Consider the following 20,594-nt stretch of genomic DNA (forward strand, 5'->3'; position numbering starts at 1 on the left):
CTCGTTTGTCTATAAGGGCAATAAAAAATAAAAACACGTGTGACGATGATAGCATTTTTTATCAACTTAAGCAATTGTAATTAGACAATAATAATTTAATATTAAAACAATAATAAAATAAGACCACGCTATATTAAAACAATAATAAAATAAGACCACGCTATATTAAAACAATAATAAAATAAGACCACGCTATATTTATAAACATTAACCAAAGGAAAAAATTAACTGTCCCCTTCACACTCATAAGCTAGACCGCGCGAGAGAGAGATGGGCAGACTTTTCATGATGCGCATGCAGTGTGACATCACGGCGCGCGCTTATTCACAAACACTACACTAGCGCAACGTGTGAATGTGTTTAACGCGAGCTACATGGTAGGCGGAGTGGGGGGTGTTAGGTTTTATTTTCGTTACGGAATTTCTTGATTCGGTCGCCGCGTTCAAAGCGATAAAAGCTATGCAATAGCTTAAAATTATTGATAGAAGAGGTCTTCGTCCACCTTGAGTATTAAGGTGGCAATCCCAATTGGATCTCTATTAAACTAATACAAGAAATTGCTTCTTAGCAAAAAAGAAGCGGTAGGCAGCGGCTTGGCTCTGCCCCTGGCATTGCTGAAGTCCATGGGCGACGGTAACCACTCACCATCAGGTGGGCCGTATGGTCGTCTGCCAACAAAGGCAATAAAAAAAAAAGAAGGCAAATATAGCCAACCTATAGTGCGTATATGTTTTACATTCTTTGTACTGATTGTGTGGACTGTTGTAATGTATAATATAAATCAGTGAAAAATTATACATGATAGGAAACGTATATTTTTATAAGGATTATTTCGGTGTCTCATTTTGTTCATTGTGACACTAAATGTAAAATGATGTAGCAATTAATAAGTATAATAAAATTGCAAAAAGCGTAGATTTTGTTAAAATATAATTTCGCTAACTCTTACTCTATTTTTTGTAAGACGAAGTGTTTTTTAAGATACGACGTCGAAGTGAAATGGGAGCTGCTACTTAACCAATCTATATATTAATACGTGAAGCAAAAACTTTGTATCCCTTTTTACGAACGGAGGAGTATGAAATTTTCTACACTTATAGAGAATATAGAGAAGAAGTGCACAATGCTAATATTTTTTTAAAATAATGCATAAAAGATACATTAAATCAAAAAAGAAAACATTACACACACTACATACCATGTATTTGACGCAACACGCATGGATACTATTTATTGTCAAACTTTTGTTATTGACGTCTGTTGTCAAATTGAGATTAAATATTGTTTGTCTTTGTTAATATTTTTTATAGTGTAGTCTTGGCGAAATTTGTAATTATAGAAGTATAAAATACAATCATAATAGTGTAGAAACTTGCAATTCCAATTAATTATAGTCGAATTTCGACTACTGCGGGACCTCTAGTAATAGTAAAAGTGACATTCATAATGTACTCAACGATACTGCTTCGACTTACAAGTTCGTCTGATCTATGATCCGATACACGAATTTCAACTCTCGCAATTTACGGCAAATCACTTCATACAGTCAACAATTAGGAGACATTCGAACATATCTTTAGTTTAATTACCGCTTAATCGCGATATATAAACGCAATTATCGTTTACGGGCGTCATCTGCTCTGATTATGATTCGATCCGTTGGAGGGTTCATGACATTTATTGTTTTGACTTTATTTCCAAAGGTAGGTAGGTATGTAGAGGGGGAAGAGGTCGACCGAAGAAGACATGGATGAAGTGTGGGAATGACTATATGAGAGAGAGAGAGGAGTGAGTGTTGAGATGACGGCTGATAGAACAGAATGGAAGAGAAAAATTAGCTGTGCCGACCCCACCTAGTGGGGATAAGGTGGATAAAAGGAAGAAGAGACTTTATTTCCAAAGGTGACTACATTCAGCTAATAAATTCTATGGGCTTCCGTAACTACTGAACACTAAATGAGCTGTGAATACATCTGCCGTCTATTTCACACAAAATTTTTAACAAAAAAACCCTTGCATATGTATGTGTTTCTCGCGTAACATATTGCTGGATTTCAGTCCAGGGCTGTCCCCGTGGAGTAGGCTCGGAATTGCGCGGGGCCCCTTGAGTCCGGGGTCGTGTCACCGTTCAAACAAAACGTCCTCAAAACACACAAAGTTAACTAATTACCTATCATGGAGCTTAAGCGTGTAGGAAATTAACGACCGCTCATTCAGATTTTAACTAATTGTTTCGAATGTGTTCGGTTTTTGTGTTGCGACTGAAGTATGTTCTCGAAATAGTGTCGTAATACGTCGTTTTTTATTTGCAATATTAATTTAAGATATAAGCACGACACCCACTTTTAATAATGTTGTCATTTTACGTCAGTATGTGGTCTTATATAAAGTTAATAGAGTGGAAAGAACGAAATACGTGTGGATTTGAATAAACCATAACATTTTGTTTGTAAGTATTACCTATAATCTATGTTAGTAACTTAAAACCTAACACATAACTTTTATTTATTTATTAGGCACACAATAAAATTAGACTATTTATTACAAAAAAAAAATCCAAGTGCCTGCTGCAAAGGCTATTAATTAGCCGTCCCTCGATCTTTTTGTCTTAATTAAAAGAGAAGTCAAACAAAGCAATTGTTAAGAGTTTGTTCAATTCTTTGATCAGTTGATCCGGGAGTACGATCATGCCCTTCTCAAGGAACTGCCTCTTTTTTATAATACGACCTTCAATCTTTATACTATGTAACTCACTTCCTAACTTAATTCTTCTTCAATTTTGACTTTATATGACGAGCCTACACAGAGAGGTGCCTCTAATCTGTCTGTCTGTTGCGTTAGTGCTTACGTCGTCTCTATGAAACTGACAGCTAAGTGATTTCTCTCGTGGGTAACGTCATTCTTGTTGGACTGCAATGGACTCCGATTGACACTAGGCGGACGCGAGCTGGTCTCCCTGTCTTATCTATAGCAACACTCAGAAAGTGAACTATTAGCCTCACAAAATAATAGATTACGAAAAACAACCGACAAATAAACGAATATAAACATCGGGACATGATAAAATGAAACAGAACAAAAAAACAAAAAAAAAACATTGTATCTTTCATAGGCTTTATTGAAAATCGACAAACAAACGAAAAAATATTGGAACAAAAACACCGAGTATCGAATATACGTGGAAAATTAATGATTGGAAAAACGTATGTGTCGATGAATAATGAGACCAAGTTTCAACGGTACACAAAGCGTATATTGACGCGAACGAATAGGGTCATGTGAATGATGGTTAACATATAATTTTTGTACGTAAAATTTTAGTCGTTTGAGTTTGAATAAATTGGTTAATAAGATATTCGAAGAAGCAAAGAAATTATTGTATGAAATTTTACTTAATGTTAAACCTTACTTATTTACTATTCTCACGCGTATTTTACTTCATTTTATTCGTCCATGACGAAAAATTTGGATACGTAGGAAATAATAAACGCGATATTGGTATTAATCAAGTAATGTATGCATCCTATGGATCTAAATCCAAGCGTTAGTAGTAGACAAATATTACATTTTCCTATTCGGATCCTCCCGAGCCACTATCGTTATTTTTAGGTATCTCAAGAACTGGTCGCCGCGAGCAAATTAACCCTCAGACACAGCCCATTGAGTTTCTCGCCGGATCGTCTCAAGAAGTCGTGTTTCCGATCCGGTGGTACATTTTGCAAAGTACTTCTCTTCTTACTACTGCTAGCAATCGTCAAGTTAGAGCCCCTCGCCTTACCTACCCGCTCGCTTAAGCTGGCTTAACCCCTCGAGGTTGCCAACATAGGTAGGATAAGCGACAAAAAAACAAAAACAACAAATATTAATTGCAATCAATGCGGGCTTTATATAGGCTTTGTTCCATTAAAATTGCATGTAACAAAAAACCTAACACAATTTAAAGATTTATGTTAGATGTCACAGGTCATAGTATAACAAATAGTACTATTATTATGAAAGGTTTTGGCGTCTGTCTGTTACGTTCTCTGGCCCAAACCAATGAACCGATTTACACGAAATTCGGTATGGAAATAGTTTGAGCCCCGAGAATAAATATAAGCCACCTTTTATCCTACTGCTGAGCACGGGTCCGCCTACGTCATAACACATAAATAAGCGGGAAATAGAAATTAAATCTAAATTACTGTTTAAGAATAAATTTATCTTCATTAATTTGTAAACAAACTTCATTTATCATGTTACGTAATAGATTATTATTGCAAAGTTAGGCAGTAGCTTAGATCTACCCCTGATTTATGTTGCTGGGGTCTATTGGCGACGGTAACCACCCACTATCCGGTGGTCCGTGTGCTCGTCTGCCTACACGAGCAAAAAAAAAAATCAAAAACAATACGAGTTTAAAATAGTTAAAATTACATCGCCGAATGGAATTATTTGCTACAGCGAATATCAATTCGCCACTCACCTCAAGTTGTTTCCAATCAAATCAAGCTCCAGGTAGTATTGCAATGCCTCAAGTTTAGATTGGGTGCGATCACGTCAACTCTGCGTAAGCCGGATTATCGCGTAAGTTATAATGACGATCGGCGGCGCCATACTAATGGAACCGCCCTTAACTTGCTTAAGAACCAAGTTTATACGCATCCCTCCTAACTATTAATTGATAAAAGTTTCTTCTGTGATTTTTGTACGGTTTATTTTTTTATATAATATAATATAAACATATATTTTGTAACTTTTTTTTATTTCAAATAGACAAATACAAAGTGGTTGAACAACATTTTCATTTTCATTTTCTCTCACAAGATCGGGTTCAGTGGCGAGCTTTGGGGGAGGCCTATGTCCAGCAGTGGACTGCCGCAGGCTGATGATGATGAAGTTTCTTTTTACAGCTTTTTTTTATTAATGTTAATTTTAATATTATGTGGTTAAGGTCTCATTTCGATCGTTGAGCCAGCACCAAACTTATTTTATTAATAAACTAGCGACCCGCTCTCGCTTCGCTTCGGAAACATTAAAACACACATGAAACCAAGAAAAATAAAATAAAAAATAATTTTAAAAAAGTAGCCTATGTTCATCAGGGACAATGTCGGCTTCTGATGGAAAAAGAATTTTTCAAATCGGTCCAGTAGTTTCGGAGCCTATTCGAAACAAACAAACAAACAAATCTTTCCTCTTTATAATATTATAAGTATAAGTATAGATTAGTATAGATATAGATGTACAAAAAAAATACTGTATTTCAATAGACGCCAACAACGCGTACCCAAATTAAGATCGTAGTATCAGCTGCTACGAAGGTGCTACAGCTACGCCAAAACCAACACGCCAAGCGAGCCTTTCGAGTTTAAAACAAAATAAAATGTATCTTCTTGAGTTTTGAAGTTGGGAAATTATTTTCATTATAAAACCTCACAATACATCACATATATAATAGCATAATGTGGAGCATCTGGGTCTGCGGAGGGACTTCGGTTCCCTCTGTATTTTGTACCGTATGTTCCATGGGGAGTGCTCTGAGGAATTGTTCGAGATGATACCGGCATCTCGTTTTTACCATCGCACCGCCCGCCACCGGAGTAGAGTTCATCCATACTACCTGGAGCCACTGCGGTCATCCACAGTGCGTTTCCAGAGATCTTTTTTGCCACGTACCATCCGGCTATGGAATGAACTCCCCTCCACGGTGTTTCCCGAGCGCTATGACATGTCCTTCTTCAAACAAGGCTTGTGGAGAGTATTAAGCGGTAGGCAGCGGCTTGGCTCTGCCCCTGGCATTGCTGAAGTCCATGGGCAACGGTAACCACTCACCATCTGGTGGGCCGTATGCTCGTCTGCCTCCAAGGGCAATAAAAAAAAGAAGATATAACAGACACTAAGTTCTGAATAGCTGATAAAAATAATTAAGTTGAACCTCTCTGTTTACAATTGAACAATAATTTCTCGATTATATATGAGCAGTGTATTGTTTATTATAGTTTATATTTTGGTCTCTATAATATATACCTATGTATGTGTTTAGTACGCAATCACGCAAAAATGGCGGAACGAATTGAATGAAATTTAAAAGTTAGATAATTTGTAACCTCGATTAATATATTGGATGACGCTTTTTATCATAGTAAATGACACCTATAATAAATACAGTTGCGCGTGTAACTATTAATGGATTTAATATATTGTCTTGTTTACAACACAACTGTGCTCACAAGATAAGTGAACTTGTTCACAAGTCGATTCACAAGATCGATTTTTAAAAATAATAGATTTTTTATATAGTAATTATTAAGGACTAGAGAGTCACAAATTCAGATTTATACTCCAAGTAAAATAAAACCTGTGTGTGTGCATTACTAATAAAAATCTTACGTTACGGACGTTTTTTCCCGGTTAGGGTACCCCTCCGCATCGTCCCATAAGGAATTTCGTTCCAAAAATCGAGTGAAACCGCTTTGCGTGCCTAGTTATAATACTAACAAATCGAAAAGGTTTACAGAAATATATTCAAATATTGAAGAACTATTCGCAGTGGTTCTATAGAATTATCCTGTACCAATATGATAACGGAGCACACGTGCGACCCAAAAACGAAGCCCCCACGTAAATTAGTGACAAAATTTAGTTGGAAACTCGCATTAAAGTGAAACTATACGAACGTTAACTCGAAACTAAGACAGTGTATTAGGATTATCGGATGCAAACAGATGGTTTGGTTGAATCGCGATTATAATTATGGTCGATCGGATTTGAAAGTTTTCGTTATTAGTTATATTCGTAATGTCTTATTAATATGTGCGTGTAATGTTCCAATGGTAGGGTTTATTTTGAGTCAGCGCGGTGTACCCTACCCCTGTGTATATTACCCTGTGCTCATACCCAGCTAAGCGATAGATTCACCGATCTTTTTTGCGTTTATAGTATTTTTTGAAAATGCTGTAAAACAAAATGAAAATTAATTAAGCCATTCAGAAATCGTTTTATAAATAACAGTCTAGAGAAAATTATATCTTTACTATATTTATCTCGATATTAAGTTACAACGGGCTATACCGTATTGCTATTTAAATAATGTAATTAACTTTATAAATTGAATCTGAAAATTATCACTCAATTACAATACCAAAATAAAGAACCATTTCTATTAAAATTTAGTAGATTACATTTAAATTATGAACTTTAACGTCATCACGATTGTAGCCTCAGTTTTTTTTTACATAAACATCCAAAGGTAACTAACTACAGCGACCGGTCTGGTAAAGCCTCTTCCCTGACATCTCGAGATAATCGCGCCCACGAGCGAACGCCTTCATATTTTCGGTTGTAATTCACGCAACATGTTGCATATTACGGTCACGTGCACAATAGACCGCCATAGAAATCCTCGCGACAGCCCTCCCACCTGCCGGCCGCTTTAATCTGAATATAAATTATCCATAATTAAAGAGAGCTCGGACACGGGGAGAATAAATGCGACCACTTGAAACAAAGCCTGTGGTGTTTGGTGCAAGTTATTAACGAATCGCTTAGGGGCGTACGTAAGTCGATTTTTCAACTGAAAAATAGATTGATGGTAATCGATTTTCTTCACAATAAAGGAATAATTGCTTTGTAGGAAAAAATCGAACTTACAAGTACTAAGTTTACGTGGCTATTGATGTGTACGCACGGATAGGAATCAACATTCTTCTTATATTTGCCACAAAGTCATACTTATCGATTCGAACGGTTCAACGGAAGCGGCGGCATTCACATTGTGATGTCCAGGAACTCCGGTAATCACTTAGTACCATTCAGACCGTGAACTCGATCATCAGTCCATACCAATGTACTGTTACGCCGGTAAGAGTAACGCCATCTATTATCAAATAGCGCAATGTAAAATGTTCTGTAAGTGTTCTAAAAGGTAAATAGAATTTTCATTTGTACTTTGGTAGATGTTTTATTTATCCCGAACCCCAGCGCGTAACAGTACCAATAAAATCAAGTGCAAGTTTATTGCAACAGCTTAATACTGTGCTATCTAATATTTGTTGTAAGTCATGAAATCATCGAGGACAATTCCAGCTGAGTTAACTAAATTTAAAAACGCATCACTTCTTCAACCTGTGTTCACCCAATACTAAGTGTAGGTCTCTTCATATGCACTCCATTCTTTTCGGTTTCTTGCCTTCCGCGTCCCGCTCCTCCCATTATTATGAGTAGGTTCTCGGTCCATCTTATTGGTTGTCTGATTGTTGTTTTCAATTTAAAAACGTATAGAAAATAGACATTTTTTTAGAAATTGTAGGTGGTAGGACCTCTACTGGTGGTAGGACCTCTTGTGAGTCCGCGCTGGTAGGTACCACCACCCTGCCTATTTCTGCCGTGAAGCAGTAATGCGTTTCGGTTTGAAGGGCGGGGCAGCCGTTGTAACTATTCTTGAGACCTTAGAACTTATGTCTTAAGGTGGGTGGCGCATTTACGTTGTATATGTCTATGGGCTCCAGTAACCACTTAACACCAGGCTGTGAGCTCGTCCACCCAACTAAGCAATAAATAAAAATATAAAAATCGCGTCACTTGGACCGCTCTCATTCCGCTGAGCCCTTGTAATGCGAGCTCAAACGGCGCCATATTTTTTCGAGGAGCTTTTGCGGGAGCCCCACTAAATTCGACGCTACACGTCGCATCCGAACTGCTTTTGGATAGTGAGACTGCTATGTTATACATATAAAGAGCTCGGCCGAATTCTCTATAACTTTAAAATACTACTATTGGTGTATTAACGTATCAGCGTAGGAGAATTATTAAAGTAAATACTTTTAATAGCACTATAGATTCAAAATCATGCTGTTCGCTTAGTATAAAATCGTAACCGTCGTTGTCGGTGGATATAGAATAAAAAATGTCTAAATTGAGTAACTAACTCCTACTAACTACAAGTATCAAATACTAAGAACCCATCCATCCTCGTGTCATGGTTGTTCTTATATCTGTTTTTTTTTCCTAAGTATTCTGATAGCCTTGAGAGGCTAATTCAGCGTTGCCTAGCGTGTAGGAGAAGCTCTCGGGGCTCAAACCGGGAGCGTTGCTAACACTGGCCCTAACAAGAGCAGTGCTTCGCAGAATCTACGGAGACGACCCCTGTAAGGCAGCAAACCCGCGTTCACTTTTCAGAAATTGATTTTTTTAATTTTTTTTTATTGCTTAAATGGGTGGACAAGCTCACAGCCCATCTGGTGTTAAGTGGTTACTGGAGCCCATAGACATCTACAACGTAAATGCGCCACCCACCTTGAGATATAAGTTCTAAGATCTCAGTATAGTTACAACGGCTGTCCTACCCTTCAGACCAAAACGCATTACTGCTTCACAGCAGAAATAGGCAGGGCGGTGGTACCTACCCGCGCGGACTCACAAGAGGTCCTGCCACCAGTAACAAAAGTTAGAGAAAGAATAGCTATAGTTTTTTGAGTTTCACATTGAAAATATTTCATTTAACGAGTTTTCGAGTTACTTAACTGCACGCTCCCAATCATTTATATTAAAATTCGATTATTTTTAAGTTTTAATCAGAATTAAAATATCAATGGATATGGAACCAAATAGTACCTCTAGTCAAAGTTACCTAAAATTAGCAACCAGCCAAAGTCAACCGTAAACACAACGCCTCAAAGTCGAATTTCAAATGACCGCTTTTTAATTAGTACGTTGATTGGTAAACACGAACAATAACTCGCTGGACTAGAAAACAAACTAAATTGAAACCTGAATTTGATTGATTTCACTCGTGGGTATCGCTGTTACAATTAATATTCACGCAATAACTCATACGAACGCGCCGCTTGGAGAGAAATTTGTTTTATTTTAGCTTATTATACGAATCACTGATTATTTAACTTCGAATACAGAGAAAAAATACATAAGTACTTGATATATCGTATGTTCGCATTAAAAGTGTAGAATTTCTAAAAATATTCTAAATTGAGTTAATATGCGGAATCATTTGGTATCAACAGTATTTTTCTCATAAATGCTGTCAAAAGTGTAGCTGTAACAACTATATTGAATAATTACTGTCCCGCCCTTCATACCGAAGCACGTAAAGCTTATGGCGGTAGTTGTCATACTACACAAGATAGTTAACAGATTCTTGAATCTCTTGAACGACATTTTCAAGATGCGTTCGTATATGCTAGTTCTGAACTATAGCATTTAGACCGCCGTCGTCGGTCGACAAAGCAGTTTCACTCGCACGGTGGAAGATATTCCCTTTGTCGATTCCCACAAGTTCCTTTGCTCACAAAGGTACCACCAATACTCCGCACTGCTACATAAATTCGTCTCACAATCAACGAAGCAATAAAATTTCTAATATCCAAAATAGTATTTATTGAATACAATATTTCAGATGTATGCTGCTTTCGCGTATGCAGATTCGATTTGCAGTATAGCAACACGGGCATACGAAATTCAGCACAATGGGTGCTGCGCCACATTTTATGCCAAGTTTATTTTGTTGAAGCCAACGCGGATAGTGATTGAAATATTGTCGATTCTGGTTGCGGCAACGGTATTATGGTAGAGCGTGCATGTTTACGGAACAGTAAAAATGTTGACTGTTCGTTTCGCATAAGTAATGTTATTTTAATATTTTGTTTACTCAACTTTATGGCGTAAAGTTTATGCACAAACGGTACGGTACAATGGCGGACTTCATACCTATAACATTTTGAGCGCGTCTATCTCGCATTTCTCGCTATATCGAACCCCAAACTTCTGCGGCGTATAAAAAAATACAGGGAACACCAAAGATTTGATAAATCTGATCTTTGTATTGTGGCTTTAGTTTTATCGTGATTTCACTAAAAAATCCATTAATAAAGAAGAATCCATGTTTCGTTTTATCAAAAACAAATAATATGTAAATAAATTTTTGTTTTGATTTTGTTCTTTTTTTGTTTTTTGTTGTTGTTTGTTATTCTTTTGTTAATGCACCTACCATGCATTATCTCTGCACCACCCTATGGTCGACTGGAAGAGAATGCCCATGGCATTAAGTCCGCCTGTGTACAACTTTTGTTTTGTGCATAAAGTATAAATAATATAAAATATAACACAAAAAAAGAGTAAGCTAAATGATTCTTCTTAGTTGTTGCACTCTTGGGAGAGTCGTGGTCACCAGTTCGGGTGGTGGTGCGCTTTCCAAGACGTCTCCATTCCACTAATTCTTCAAGCTATTTTATTTATTTATTAACTAAGCACACAATACACATCACAAGCTAAAAAGATACATAAAAAGACAAGTAAAAAGAAACAAAATCTGGCTTGCAACATGTGTGCACCACTAAGCATGACAAAATGCTAAATTTGTACACAATGGTCCTTACAACTATACGACAAAACAACACGATAACGAAAATTAATCTAACTCATAATGTAAGGAAATAATTTTATTTACAATATACATTAAACAATTCACTACTTAACCTATTATTAACGTGGATGATGCCCGTGAACATTTTTATAAACAACACTAGCCTACAAATAACAATATCCAACTCAGTTGACGACTTTAAATGATAGATAGATATAAAAGCATTCCTGATTGAACGGGTCGCGATTTCTGTGGCTTTCGATTATTACTTATCAGATGGTCGTAACTTATTTGAAGTCGTCGTGGCCTAAAGGATAAGACGTCCAGTGCATTCGTATCTAGCGATGCAACGGTGTTCGAATCCCGCAGGCGAGTACCAATTTTTGTAATGAAATACGTACTTAACAAATGTTCACGATTGATTCCACGGTGAAGGAATAACATCGTGTAATAAAAATCAAACCCGCAAAAATTATAATTTGCTTAACTATTAGTGGTAGGACCTCTTGTTAGTCCGCACGAGTAGGTACCACTACCCTCTCTATTTCTGCCATGAAGCAGTAATGCGTTTCGGTTTGAAGGGTGGGGCAGCCATTGTAACTATACTGAGACCTTAGAACTTATATCTCAAGGTGGGTAGCGCATTTACGTTCTAGATGTCTATGGGCTCCAGTAACCACTTAACACCAGATGGGCTGTGGGCTAGTCCACCAACCTAAACAATAAAAAAAAAACCCGCGAGCGTCTTAGAAATTTAAAAATACGAAACACGCAAACCGCACTGATTAATTTTCCATTTTCTATAGGGCTCATTAACAGCTGCTTAGATTAAACCAAATTAGAAGAAGACTTTAGCTGGCAGTAACGAGCCGCGCCCCGGGGCCATACCATCGACACGGCTCTGTTTGTGAAATAACGTGTACACATTTTGTTAAGTCGCAATCTGTATTTTCACTTTAAGAGATTTCTCCTTTTGCTTATGAGCCGGTGTGTGGCGTAAAATGTAAGAGGATGCATTTAATATAAGAACTCTCTTTTAATAGTATCTTCTTCATACATAGTCATTTTTCTTGCCCTTATCCCACCCACATTATGTGAGGTGCAGCATGTGTCCACATCACGTTGCATGAAGGTTTAGTATAAGTTATAAGACCGGCCGCATGCCTGATGTCATCATTTCTTGGGTTATATCTACACTGGCATATCTTGCAACGTGTCATAGGGAGGGACTCTTTTTGTTTCTTATATTATTTATTATAAGTTAAATAATATAAGAAACCTATAGTATCTCACTCTAATATATCTCGTATAATAATAATAATACCCACCATCCAAGACTGTTCTATAGAAAATAGACGCTGCTGGATGCCTCGAAGTATACGGATATTTGTACGAAGCTCGGTCGATGTACGAAAATCTGCTATAAAAATGAATCGCTTTCGTTCACAATTTGCACCACGTTCCGCTCGATATTGCGAATCACAGCAATCTTCTTCGCTTTGAAATTGTTTGTGATTACAGCAGTTTGTGTTGAGACGGGCGAGGTGTAATTTTACTTCCTATCAACACACAGGGCTGACAGCGCGCGTACATTAAATTTAATAAAGAAAAAACATACACATACTTGTATTGCTTCTTGTTTTTGCCTTTACGCTACAAAAATGTGAGTTATTTAGTACTAAAGAAAAAAAAATACGTAAAATGTAAGCCAATATACGACGAGATTTATGAAAATGTAAAATAATAACGATAAATCAGAAAAATGTCGATTTTTTTGTTATTGTTACAATATTTACGATTGCAGAAACAAATTTAGATGACATCTGCCTAAATGTAAAAAGTAGACGTTAATAAAAAGGTTTATTTCTTAAAAGTAGACACAAAAAAGTAAAATTTATCTCTAAATAATATTAGGTGTAACTCAGAGTGCATCACCAAAACATTTTTATTGATATCCACAATATCCTACACAAACATGTTAAGTCACTACTAAAATTCTCCTTATTCTAGATTAATTATCACCGTATTCTCTTAACAACGTTGAGTTCTGCTTCAATTCAACTTTTTGTAATAGTTTTGTTGTTAGTCCAAGCCTGTTTTTTCTTTTCATACTTTCTTAAACGCTGACAAACGTGATTCTAGTTTGTCTCTATCAGTTACAATACCGTGGTAAGGAAGTTGAATATTATTTAACAATCACTGACTGTTTGAATAGACTGTTTGAAAACGCTTGATACGATATTATACGGGATTCAACGGTATTCGAAATATATATCCGATTATAAATGCCCTACCACTGTTTGTAAGCCGGAACGAGTAGATACTGCCATCTTGGCTTTTTCTGCTACCAAGCAGTCCTGCATTTCATATCAAAAGGAGGGGCAACCGTTAAACAATTCAATGGAAACTTCAATCTCATGTTTCAGGGTGAGTAACGGCATTTGCGTTGTCATATGTCTATAAACTTCAGTAAGAATTTAACACCAAGTGGACCTTAAGCCTGTTGAGTCAACTGCATTCATAAATAAAATAAGATTCTTTTGTGTAAGTACTAAAGTTGGGAATCGAGTAACTTGGTGAAACACGAAGGTCCCTTTTCTTTGTATTCAGTCATTGGATGTAGCCAGAATGAGACAACACGGTCAAATTAAGAAACGCGAAGCAGTCATGTGTTTTGTATAATCGTTCTTCCAATTCAATTGAGACTACGAGAAACAGACAATAATTAATAATTAAAAATGTAAAATTAACTAACTACCTAACGATACCATAACTCGAACACTGCGCACACGTTAGTTCAACTATTCCTGATTGCACCTCAAATTAGACAAAAAACCTGATACAGCCAACGCAAAATATACCCAATCGACAATTAACTAAGCAAAGCACAATAGCCGCTGCATATAAGTCATTTTTTTAAGTTTCAATTATCAATATCTCTCAGTCTGCTAAAAGTACCCAACATTTTTCTACATAATTTTAGTATATTTGCGGAATTCAATAGTAGGTATTACGTAGAAACACCAACCCTACAGTCATCTCTGTTCAGTCGGTTATTTCGATTGCTTGCTATTGTATACGATAGCAATTTGATATCATTTTCATTATATATAATTTTGCACTTCTTGTACTGAAACGCGCAACTGTATTTGATTCGTTCAAAGATAAAATACTAATAAAATAATTAACATTTATATCTATATATATAAAAATGAATTGCTGTTCGTTAGTCTCGCTAAAACTCGAAAACGGCTGGACCGATTTGGCTAATTTTGGTCTTGAATTATTTGTGAAAGTTCAGATAAGGTTTAAAAGTTAGTTAAATATGAAAATGTTCGGAATTAAATAAAAATAAAAATCTTGTTTTTCCTTTGATGTGTCCTCCGTCGGACGGATTCCTTTTGTTTGTTTTAAGTTTATTTTATACAAAAGTTTAGGTCTTTTATTTATCGATTGAGGCACTACGAAGTCTGCTGGGTCAGCTAGTTTTTAATAAAAATTCAGACAGTTATTTGTAACGTAACTAATATTAAATATCTCCCGTAAGTGTCTTCGCAAGTTCCTGTTCATATCTGAACAGTAGGAACTATTTAGTTTTTACCTTCCTCTTTCTGTTCTCGTTCTGAATATCCTAGATCTTATTTCAATTACTATTAGTAGGGCATGTTGTGAGTTTACATGTTTTACTACCACGATGATTCCTATTTCTGATGCAAAGTAGTCTCCAATAGAAGCGATCCAATTTAAGGGTGGGACCGCCATTATGTTGTTAAATATGATTGAAGCTCCAATCTCATTTCTCAATTTCATTTAACCTACACGTTTTAAAGTCGTCGTGGCCTAAAGGATAAGACGTCCGGTGCATTCGTGTTGAGCGATACACTCCCATGCAAACCCAGGCGGGGACAAATTTTTCTAATGAAATACGTACTCAACAAATGTTCACGATTGACTTTCACGATGAAGGAGTAACATCGTGTAATAAAAATCAAACCCGACAAATTATAACTTGCGTCATTACTGGTGGTAAGAACTCTTGTAAGTCCGCGCGGGTAGATACCACCACCCTTCCCTTTTTCTACCGTGAATCAGTAATGTGTTTCAGTTTGAAGGGTGGGGCAGCCGTTTTAACTATGCTTGAGACCTTAGAACTTATATCTCAAGGTGGGTGGCGCATTTTCGTTGTAGATGTCTATGGACTCCAGTAACCACTTAACACCAGGTGAGCACGTCCACAGTTCTAAGCAATAAAAAAAATTTACAATGATTCGCCAGTATTTTACTCTAAATGAACTTCAATGATCAAAAAATGTGTCAGGCTCTGACTTTGTAGCCATATATATCCGCAACTAGGACACTCGTTCAAAGTCCGTTTTTAATTCTTTTTACATCGTACCCAAAGGGACGATCGGTTCTATTGCAACGTATCTGCAATCCCTCGGGTACAATCCGTCAATCAATGTCAGTTCATTTCGCGTAAGTGCTCGTAATGAATAGATCCATAATACGGACGTGTCTCTTGATTGCCAAACCAATGTCTATGAATTAATAGAATATACATATCACTATTTCCTTGGTTTATCTAAAAAAGTTAATTTAGTTAGCTTGCTAAATTAAATTACTATGAAAGGAAAAGATTTAATCAACTTACAAATCATGCTTGCACGCAAAAGCAAGGCTTATATTCGAATTCTAATTATACCTAACAGTCCCTCATACTGATGTTTTAATTCAATTTAAATAAAAAGATGTGTGGTGTCGTGGAACACCGGATAAGAACAAAGTTCCTTATTATAAAAATATTAATTTTAAGTTCTATTAGAGGTATAAAGAAAATAAAACTGGAGGTGTAGCAACAACCTACGCTCATTCGGTAACGTGCGAACTTATTGTATTAAGTATACTTCATTCTTGGTTGTTTGCATAAGTGTTAGTGTATTGCGCAAATGAACGCTCTGAGTTCGTGGTCAATCAATGATAAAAAAATATGTTATTTTTTGTACGTTATTACAAAGTTAAGTCGTACACTGTCTGCATTACTAATAATAAACTTACGTTACGGACGTTTTTTCACGGTTAGGGTATCCCTCCGCATCGGCATACTTCGTTCCAAAAAAAATTGAGTATCAAAATAAAACACGATATCAGAATGAAGCAATGCAAAACATTGTTATTCAAAATTACTAATCGAAAAATAAAATAGGAACACAATTTTCAGTCCTGTTCGCGAATTTTCAAATATCCCAAACTCCTGCTTAGAACTTTGTGAAATCTTCTTAATTATATCTCGCGACTGGCAGAGTAACTTTAAATACATTACGAAGTTATTTTCCTCGATATTACGGATTTTTCTTTTTTATTCGGAGAATTCATATACCTCTGATTCTCATTGTCGTTTTCACAATGTAAACCATTAAAATATCTTGGGTAGTCGCTTTTGGTCTAATAGATAATGCACCTAAGTACTATACTAAATACTAAGTACTAATGCACTAAGTACTAGTACTGGAGTAGTATTATACTTAGTGCTTACTATACTGTGTTCCAGATCAGATTATCGGTCGGAAACAGCTTCTTGCAAATTTTGTCTCGTTTGTGGATCCGTCATCTATATCTAAGCAGAAAGGTAGTTTGGGACTGTTGCAGATTATATATCGAGTCGAATTTTAATAGAGTCAAGTAAAATATTGAAAAAAATTCAATTGCACATACTCAAATCAAGTTCGTGCAAATTGCGATTATCGAGATTTATATAACTAATTAGTTTTATTCTGTTCACTAGCAGAGCTAGGGCCTAACTAATTAGTTTTATTTTGTTTACTAGCAGAACTAGGGCTTAACTAATTAGTTTTATTCTGGTCACTAGCAGAGTTAGGGCTTAACTATAATAATTAGTTTTATTCTGTTCACTATCAGATCTAGGACTTAACTAATTAGTTTTATTTTGTTCACTAGCAGAACTAGGGCTTAACTAATTAGTTTTATTCTGTTCACTAGCAGAGTTAGGGCTTAACTATAATAATTAGTTTTATTCTGTTCACTATCAGAGCTAGGACTTAACTAATTAGTTTTATTTTGTTCATTAGCAGAGGTAGGGCTTGCGCATGATCTCCATCTTTTTTATTATCGCTTTGATGGCTAAACAAGCTCAAGGCTGACCGTATAAGTTGCTGATGTTAGTAAATAGTTACCGGAATCCATAGATACCATTAAAACAAATGCCGCCCACCAAACATGAGTTGTAAGTCTCAGTAATATAAAATAGTAAAATGGCTGCTCCATCATTTAAATCAGTACTCATTATTGCTTCGTGGTAGAAATAATTAGGGTGGTGGTAACGACTCCTGCCGAAGTTTCAATTGTTTTGTACTGTATAAATCCTACAACAAGTAATTACGTCATTATTTTTTTTGGTTAGATTTTTATTGTCCGATATTATTCAATTAACATGGAAGTCGTTCATAAATATCGCATAAGAACGTATTTCCTAATGAAAAAGTGTGTCAGCGTGCACAAGTTGGTCACCGGTATAATTACTTGATATTGACCAGTACACCGTGCGTTTTTAAATTCATAGAGAAATTTGAGAAGACAGTGAATAATTCACGAGACTCGATGATCCCGCTGCCCTCATTACCGTTTTCTAAGAGATACACTCCATTCACTCGATACGAGTGCGGAAACGCGTCACTGAATAAATTCAATAACGTAAGAAGAGTATTCATTAAAAATTCGAGAACGTTCTACTTGTTAAATATCTTTTTGGTGGCTGCCTTCTACTAACTCGGGCCATAAACAGTATCTACAACATACTAGCGAAGTCACTCTAGTTTACCAATCACTTTTGTTTAACGTTTGTTAATTATTTTTTTTATTTTTTTATAAGTAAATTATTTGTATCGGACTATAGTTCTATCGAATCTGAATATTCATCATCATCATTATCCTGCCCTTCTCCTAGTCACCTGGGGTCGGTTCAACATGTTTTCTCCTTCCATACTCTTCTATCATATACCATTTCTTCGCTCACTCCCCTCTTACCCATATCGTCTTTCACGCAATCCATCCATTTCTTCTTAGGTCTACCTCTTCCTCTATATCCTTCCACGTTCATAGTTAATATTCTTTTACCAATCTCATTTTTATTTTTTCTCATCCATGTTTCACATGTCCATACCATCCTAAACGCGCACTTCTCAGCTTCTCTGTCACAGGTGCCATTTTCAGACTTCCTCTAACATATTAATTCCGTATTCTATCCATTCTCGTTACTCCACACATCCATCGCAACATTCGCATCTCTGCTCCATGCAATGGCCTTGAATATTCTGTCCAGTTATTAAGTGCTGCCGGTGAGGGTAAAGGATTAGATGATTTTGTTTTCTCTGATTTTAAACATAGAAACGCAATCGATTTGAATATCAAATTTATTTAACGTCTCGAATATCCACATCGAGGAGTTATTTTATCTTCAAATAACCCCCTTTCAATCTCTTTCATGTTTCGAAAAGTGAATTCTATATGCTCACGCGTTGATGGAGGTTATTACAAAATTATTAATTAGAACGATTGATTGGTTTGCGGCTGCGGTAGGCTGTACCGACCTTACCCGAAATTCGACTCGTTTTATAGCAACGTTTTCATAATTTTGTTTTTTGTATATTGAATTTCGATTAATCCTAAAATAAATTAGTTAAATACAGTCTTGTTCAGTTCCATTTTTTTATTGTTTAAAACTTTATTACGAAGGAGCTAGTTAGCACTATCTCGTCTCGCAGACGTGGCTGTCGTCGACTGAAATAAAACTTTTACTTAGCTGATAATAAATGACGCGAAGTCGTTTGAGATTTTAATAAAAAGTAGACAGATTTCGACACTTTACAAATGTTTAAAGTTTTCCTCTGTTTCTCATTCAAAGGTCAGAGAATCATAATGGTTATATCTATCGATCAGAATACACAAATAACAGTATACTAAATGAAAATATTATTAAAGATGACTATAACTTAAACAATTACTATAATTTAAAATAGGTATTTCCAAAACAGATGATAATCGAAAGATCCAGAATCATGTTTTGTCTTGCAGATTTTCTTAGGATTATCCATAACCCGCTACCTTAAAACGATGCAGAGTCTAACTTGATACTTCTATTCACATTTAAATCATTCACGATTATTTTTATTTCATCCATTTCATATCTCAGTAGTGTATACTCAACGTAATATGCCGCTGTATCTGGAAATATCTTGATAGCTATTCTAAAGTTTGGGTTTACATTGGCTTGTCAAAATACGTCTGATTACAAATTTTACTAGCAGGCAAACATTTAAATGCCGAAGAAATTTTCTGCATTATCGTTTCTCGGCACAGCTCTCTAGAATAATGAACGAGAATAATTAATATTCCTTCTCGAAGCGGTGCCTGACATAACAAGAGCGGACCTGTAAGCTATAGCTCGAAATTCTAAAACTAGCATAAATACATAAGTAATGTTACACCCGAGAAATATCACTCAAGTGTCTATATTATAATAATATTTATTTAACTCAATTTGTTTATTTTTCTTATAAACTTTATTGTAATCTATATCTATACTAATTTATAAATCTGCAGTGGTTTTTACGGATGTTCCGTTATAACTACTGAACCATGCACCCGATTGACTTGAAACTTAGTATCCATGTAGAAAATACACGCACTTAATGGATAGGCTAATATTTATATGAGTGTTGGACTCCCTACACCAGTTGCGGGGGCGTTAATTATGAGAATCTTTGTGAGGGCGAGAAATAATAATTTTAATTTTAAATGCCCAGCGAAGCGGACGGGTACAGCTAGTATTTAATAATAATAATTATTTGAATCACGTAATTACTTTTGTATTTGTAATTTATCATTTTTGTCTTTATAAAATACATGTAAGTGGAATGGAATTTACTTTATTTACTGTATGAAATTTTGTTGGTACCTTTTAAATCCTCCTCCTCCTTCAATTGTTTTAAATGAAAACATGTAAATCCGATCGTTATTTTTGTGCGTTTAAGCAATAACACTATCAATTAATTACAGGACGTATTAAATATTAATTTAGTATTTTTAAACTTGCGATTTTTCAATAACAGAATAAGTGAGTTAAAGCACCTGTTTTTTTACGGTGGCACCGATAATGGACATAGATATTATCAGGAGTTTAACCATGTCGCTGTCTATATTGAAACACGCTCCTGTAAAG

General features: G+C 35.8%; 1 long non-coding RNA gene across 4 annotated transcripts in view; it reads left to right on the forward strand.

Annotated features, from left to right (window-relative positions):
* LOC101742035 (tyrosine-protein phosphatase Lar) overlaps positions 1-20,594 on the forward strand; it is a 448,057-nt gene that overhangs the window by 344,974 nt on the left and 82,489 nt on the right. The gene's annotated exons all lie outside the window — the stretch shown is intronic.

This window comes from Bombyx mori, chromosome 11 (genome assembly GCF_030269925.1).
Source record: "Bombyx mori chromosome 11, ASM3026992v2".
In the NCBI taxonomy this organism is placed as follows: Eukaryota; Metazoa; Arthropoda; class Insecta; order Lepidoptera; family Bombycidae; genus Bombyx; species Bombyx mori.